The sequence below is a fragment of the Piliocolobus tephrosceles genome, chromosome 12, assembly GCF_002776525.5.
Source record: "Piliocolobus tephrosceles isolate RC106 chromosome 12, ASM277652v3, whole genome shotgun sequence".
Taxonomy (NCBI): domain Eukaryota; kingdom Metazoa; phylum Chordata; class Mammalia; order Primates; family Cercopithecidae; genus Piliocolobus; species Piliocolobus tephrosceles.
The window spans coordinates 110,213,884-110,221,464 of record NC_045445.1 but is presented as its reverse complement, the minus strand read 5'-3'; positions in this window follow the sequence as shown (position 1 = coordinate 110,221,464).

The window sequence follows — 7,581 nt, the reverse complement described above, 5'->3', positions numbered from 1 at the left end:
TTCATCATGATTATAGCCAAACTCACAGCTTTATGTCAAACCACTTCCCCTTTCTTTTCATTTGTTTCTGTGAATGGCATTAATGGTCTCCTGGTTTCTCACATTTGAAACCTCGGAGTCAATTTTGCTTCTAACTTTTCCTTTGCTCTCGATATCCGAACCACTACCAAGTCCATTCATTTATTTAATTATAATGTATCTAGAAGCCATCCTCTCTCATCTCCTTTTTCTATTATTTTTTTCTTTTATTCTCTATTTTCTCATCCTTTTTTCCCTCAGTCTAAGAGCTACCTACAATTCAAGGTTTTGGTCAGGCCCCATCTCCATCAGAAAGTCCACACCTCATGGATAAGTTCGTTTTCTAAGCCCCAGAATCATGGGGGTGGTAAAAAGAATGTAGCCAAAGAGCCAGGTTTAAGTTTTGATTCTACCATTCACTGTCCCCTGTGTACTCCTGTGAACCACAGTTTCCTCAGACTCATCCTATCTCATATAGTGGCCACAGGAACAAATATGGTAATGGAGATGAAATCATTTTGAACTATGAAGCACTATATAGATATTAAAGTAAGATTTGCTGCTGGAAGAATAACTCAGGAGCAGAGACCAGAGCCCCAGGGCTTAACTATTGAAGTAATATTGTCCTGGAGACAAGAGTGTTGACTCTGCGGTCAGATGACTTGAGTTTGAATCTCAGCTCTGCTACTTACCAGCTGCATCAAATTGAGAAAACTTAGTTAGCTTTCCTGTTCCTGAGTTTCCTCACTGTCAACTGGAGATAACAATAGTTTCTACTGATAGTAGTGATGCAGGATTAGAAGGGTTACTAAATGTAAAATACTTAAAATAGTGCCTAGCTCATAGTAAGTGCTCTGCAAATGTGGAAGAGGTGGTGGGGGCCTATGAGGCTAAGTGTGGTTATGAGGTGAAAGCCAGGTATTAGAACTGAGCCACCAGATGAGCATTAGGTACAGCAAGGATGCAAGCACAGAGCTACAGACTGGACACATGTACCTAGATGAATCCCACATGATTCAGATTAAAAAAAATAAAAGATAGATCTTGCCATTTGGGACAGAACTGAGCAAATGATGGAGGTATGATCGTTCTGAGCGACCATTTGGGGCACAGAAATGGGGATAACAGTCTTTCAGACACATTTTCTTTTTGTTGCCCTTTTGTGTTGTGAAATATGTCAGTATATCGGCCGGGCGCGGTGGCTCAAGCCTGTAATCCCAGCACTTTGGGAGGCCGAGACGGGTGGATCACGAGGTCAGGAGATCGAGACCATCCGGCTAACCCGGTGAAACCTCGTCTCTACTAAAAAATACAAAAAACTAGCCGGGTGAGGTGGCGGGCCCCTGTAGTCCCAGCTACTTGGGAGGCTGAGGCAGGAGAATGGCATAAACCCGGGAGGCAGAGCTTGCAGTGAGCTGAGATCCGGCCATTGCACTCCAGCCTGGGCGACAGAGCAAGACTCCGTCTCAAAAAAAAAAAAAAAAAAGAAATATGTCACTATATCATGGAATCAAAATGTCAGTATCCAATTAAATGTCCAAATGTTGAGAAAGCTGACTCAACTGTCCTCTATATTCTAGAAATCCCTCTCTTTAACAAGCATACGCATATTGCATTTCAGAGGACAAGGGCCCTTAGAAATGTCATTCCTCTGGATTATTGCCCAGAGTGTGTATCTTTACTAACACACTTGGAGATTAGTTTGTTTGATTGTCTCATGTCAGACAGAAAAATAATAATAATACCACTTAGAATATTCTAAGGGTTGTTCTAAGTGCCTTAAATTTTTTAACCCATTTAATCTTCACAAGAACCTCATGAGATAAACATCATCATCATCAACATCATCGCCACTACCATTTACATAAGAATAAACTGAGGATCACAGAGGTTAATTGGTAATTGGACCAGATTTCAAACCCAAGCAGCCCAGCACCAGAGCCAATTTTCTCAACCACTGAGTGCTATCATATCAGCAACTCTGTGTTTTAGAATCTAGTTAAGAGTCTTAGACTGCTGTTACATGTTGCATCTCCAGTTTTCCTTGACAAGTGGTAATAAATGTTTGATATTTTTCATAATTGATAAAAATTACTTACATAAGATTTACACTAAGTAATCCAGTGTCCAGTAATGCTGTGCAAGAAGGGTCTGGTTTTTCTCACCCATTATTCTATATCTGAACATCAAACAAAGGTCTGAAATACTGATGCCCTCTGTTTCCTAGAGAGTATATTATACTGCTTTGCCCTGTACTTAACTGATGTTGTACCCATGTACTTAACTGCTGCTGCTACCCGTGGGGATATTTTCTAGGGTATGTGTGAGTTTCCATCTTTGTCTTTGCTAACTATTTCAAAAGTTCAGGCTCAATTTTTGGAGTTGCTATGTTTGTTTTCTGTTTCCTATTTTAACAACTTCTTGTTCATTTAAATGTTCGCTCTCCATAGTTTAGTGGGATTTTTTTTTTTTTTTTTTTTTACTTTTCTCTAAGCGTTAGCTACAAAAATAACTTAATAGGCTTTTAGTTCATTTTCTTCTTCACTGAATAAGAATATTAAAATCAAATTTACCTTCACCGAACACTTAATAACTTTTTTCATTTCCAAGAAGGCCCAGTGCCACTTGTAACTCTTGTTAAAGTTTAATTTAGGAGTTTCCAATTTTTGTAACAGTTGACTTATCCAGGCTAATTTGATTTAATCTTTCTAACAGAATGCCAGGAAACACTCTGTTCCTACAATAAGAACATGTCTGATTCATTTAAGTGAGTAAGAACACGTCTGGTTCATGTAAATAGACTTCAGTAACATTTTTGTTTTGGTGTTGTGCAGTCAAAAAATATTTCCGAGAGAATATCAGGACTTGGAGGGAAACCAAGAAAATGAATACAAAACAACTATAAGATACATATCATTGTAAAGCAAGTAAAATCCTCAAGACCAAATAATATAATTTAAACAACCATTTAACATTGACAATGTTTACTAAGAATGGAAGTGGTAGACTTTTCCAGAAAATATAGTTGAGTTGGGGTGGGAGGTGGGGATGTGCAATAGAGAAATCAAACTTGGAAAGTAGCCATCAGATAATGATGTTCTAGGTTCAAATATAAACTTCAAATATACTTTTATCTGGATTATAAAAACGAAAGTTCAGCAACAGCCCACTTGGTAAACAGAGAACAAGAGTGATCATATCAAACAGGTTTACTTAATACAAGCAGCAGAGTATAGACAAATCCATTAATATATCCCCCTAAGAGCTATTTATGTACAACAATAGTCTTCAGTCCCTTGTGTGAACTTACATTAAAATCAGTATATGATTAAAATTTTTGAAATTGATTTCATTAAATCAAGTGACATTATATCAAAGATCAATTTTCAAACAAAGTAGTAAGAGCCTATTGCAAAATAGGCATTTTTTCCAACTTTCAACAGATAATGGTATATCCAAAGATGTCTGTGGCCACAAACAAATGTGTAATTTTTAAGTTGCATATTTTGACTAGAACTACATATTACTAAAAAAACATTTTGTGATGAAGAATCACTTCCCACTAATTGAGAGACCAGCACAGGGAGAATACTATTGATCTTAACTACAAGGAAGTCCAGACAGTAATATGGAAAAAATATAGATTGGGATGTCCTGTTTGCATTAGCCATGTTCAAGAAGGAAGAATTTAACTTGCTTTGAACTACTCACAGCTGCCGTCTAATTACTTTTGTTGACTGTTACAGAGTTAGAACTCCAAACACAGGAAGGTTTGGAGTACCTTAATTGTATTTAACCTACCTCTGCCTTGGTTTTCCTACCTGTAATATGGGAATAGTGAAAGTAGGTAAATCAAATGATTGATGTTGTAAACCAAAAGGTATCTGAGACAGGTCTCAATCGATTTACAAAGTTTATTTTGCCAAGGTTATGGATGCGCCCGTGACACAGCCTCAGGAGGTCCTGATGACATGTGCCCAAGGTGATTGGGACACAGCTTGGGTTTACACATTTTGGGGAGGCAAGAGACATCAATCAGTATAGGTAAGATGAACACTGGTTCAGTCAAGAAAGGCGGGACAACTCTAAGTAGGGAGGGGGCTTCCAGGTCATAGGTAGAGAAGAGACAAATGGTTGCATTCTTTTGAGATTTTGATAAGCACAATTTACAGGAATAGTCACTTATGCCTTGGTCTGCCTTAGTGAAAAAATAGGGCAAAGGAAGCAATCAGATACTCATTTGTCTCCTGTGACAGAGGGATAACTTTGAGTTCTCTCTGTCCTTTGTCCACAAGAAATTTCCCTGTGAGAAAATTGTGAGGAAGGTATGTAGCTTTTTTATCTTTGTAGGTATCTTATTTAGGAATAGAATGGGAGGTGAGTTTGCCCAATGAAGTTCCTAGCTTGACTTTTCCCTTTGGCTTAGGGATTTTGGGGTCCAGAGATTTATTTTCCTTTCACAATGTAAAGATTGAACTGTTCATATATATAAACCAAGAATTCGTAACAGGGCCTGAAACTTGCATATAAGTACTGAGTGTTCACTACCATTATTACCATGACGCATAAGGAAAAAGCATTAAGACAAGTATAACAATGGAACAGAAAATATACATTTAAGTGGAAAATATAGTACAACATGGATAATATGACATGTGTGATTAATTATGACTTGAATAATGCGAAGCATATAATTATTTTTTGGTTTTGCATTTGATATCTGAGGAATCCCACCATTTCACATGAAAAAAGTGCACATGACAAGGAATCTTCCAGGAATTTTGCATTAGAAGTTCCTTTTGATCCTCCTCAAAACGCCGTGAAGTTAGTACTATTATTATCTCCACCCTGTATGAAAAGAAACTGAGGTTCAGAGAGGTTAAGTAACTTAGTTTCTGTAACATAGTAAGTGCCAAAGTTGGGATTTGAACTCAGAGCTTCCTGAATCCAAAACCTGACTCTTTGCAATTCTCCACTTGAGGTGTCCATTGGAACGCCATAGGACGTTAAAAAAAAAAAACCCAAAGAACACAAACTCAGAGATTCTATTTTTTTGAAAAGCAGCTTTTATGAGATATAATGTACATACTATACAATTCACCCATTTGAAGTGTACAATTCAAGGTTTTTTTTTTTTTTCTAGTCTATTCATAGTGCGTTTAACCATCACCACAATCTAATTTCAGAACACTTTCGTCCTGGGCGGGCGTGTCAACAGAATCCTTGGGGTCTTAACCTCAAAGCCACAGACCTTGTAGGAGTCCTGAATGAACTTCAAATGATTTGTGAACTTTTTCTAGGATCCACAGCTTTCACTATCTTCTCTAAAGTGATAAAAATATAAGCCAAAAAAGTATTAAGAAACTCTAAACCAGAATGACCTTGAACTTTAAGGTACAAATCACTGGGGGACCTTGTTAAAATTTAGATTCAAATTCAGTAGGTCTGGAATGAACTAGACCTACTATCATTAATTTTAATGCTCACTTTAACTTAGATGTTATGTGCCACAAAATTCCATTCTTCTCTTTAGTAGAGTTATTCTACGAAATAACTGTACTCAATTATTATTGTTATATTTTTAATGTCATCGGTAAAATATTGGTAGACATTTATTTTCTTGATTGATGCATAATTATCCACAAAAAAGCTATGGTTTCGGCTCTTGGCACAAAACATCTAAAATATTTACTCATTGTTCCTTAATAGAAGTTTGCCAACCTCTAATATAGACCATGGGGGAAAGCCACCTTTAAGGAGCAGAAATGTTGTTCATCTTACTCTCCACAGCTCCTTGCTACATGTAGCAGACATATTATCAATCAGACTTATAGGAATCCTAACCAAGTATAAGGGGCAGCAAGCTGGCTATGTTTATGTATAACTCCTCCTCTAGAGGAGAGATCTGGGCAGATGAGGGTCAACTTCATGTTTAGTTTAAAAATACATCTCCCTAGAGCTTCAAACTACTCTCCTAGGTGATAGCATGGGTGACTGTCCACAAAAGACCTTCGTGCCTTTTCAGTTAGGTCATGTCTCTATGATCTTGGAAGCAAGATTCCCTAAGAGTAATCTGCAATCCATATAGAGAGCTTGGTTAATTGAGATTGGATGGTGGTTCACCAAACTTACAGGTAGAATATTGTATCTTCTTACACTCACCTTCAAGCTACTTACATTAAGGTGTTTGTTCAGAGCACTGAACTTTCAAGAGCCGTCTGACCATGCATTTCATATGCCTTCATATGCCTTTGGAAAATATGCTTATTTTCCAAAACTAACTCACTTTGAATCCTATAAAAATGATCTATGCTATGTTAATGCCTGAATATGCATGACTTCAAAATTCTCCAGGTTTCAGGTGGTCTCCTGCACCATAAGCCTCTATTGCAGAGCATCCTCTCAGACATCCATCTTGAACTATTTTTTCCTTATGTCTTAGTCTATACAAATTTAGATCTCCTAATGGTTAATTTTTCAGCCAATTTTTTTGTTGTCGTTTTTTGACGCGAGAGGTTACCCATTCTCAAAACCCACTTCCTTCTTCCAACCAATCCCCATTGCTACAAGGCCCGCAACTGTGGTCAGCTTTCAGCATGCTCCAGGGGAACAAGTACAAAGTCTGACCTGGATGGAATTAGATTATACACCAAAATAATTCCAGGATTTACTAATTTATATCATTAGAAACCTAGAACGTTAGGCCAAGGAAGATGTTATATAACACTGGATAGGCTGAATGTATTGATATGGTGCAGTTTTCAGAGATTCTGGATTTAGTGTGACACTTCTTGCAGCTGGAGGTGTTAACAGTTTACTTGATTTAGTTGAAATCTGAACTTAGAAATGACCTATATCATTGACTCTGTGTGATATACTTGACTTCCAGTTCATTAGACTTAACTAACTGCTCCTCCCATTCTGTTGATCATCCCTCTTCAGTCTCTTTCATTATCTCATTTATTCCTCTTGTTCCTGGACCAAACCGAAGACCAGGTTGCTTATTCTCATGGTCCAATAACGAGATTCAGATAAGCTGGGAAAGAAGGAAGTTTATTTCCATAACCGAGTACAGCTGAAAAATATCTCCAGAACAACTCAAAATTACAAAGTCAAAAAAACTTAGATTAGAAGAAGTGATTTACTAATCTAAGAAGAAGTGAAAATAGAAGTGATTTACTTCTTCTAATCTATAACTAAGATCTGAGTCCTGAAGACCTTCCTCTGGAGCCTCAGTAAATTTACTTAATCTAAATGGGTCCAGGTGCCAGGGGTGATTACCCTTATCTTGTCTCCTGCTAAATCATGGAGATCTGGGGTGTTCCTTCAGACCCCCAATAAACTTGTTTGTGGAGGTCTGGGGAATTTCTTCAGACCGCCAATAAAGTTCGTTTAATCTTAAAGGGGTCCTGTTAAGAATTCCTTCGTTATCTTGCCATGCTTCAAGGCCCAGGAAAGGCCTGGGCAACACTCTTGGTGGGCTTTTATTACCTTCCAGCCTTTGTGTAAGGGCACTGGCTCTATCAGCTTTTAATATTTAACTTCACCACTCAGTCAGTGCTG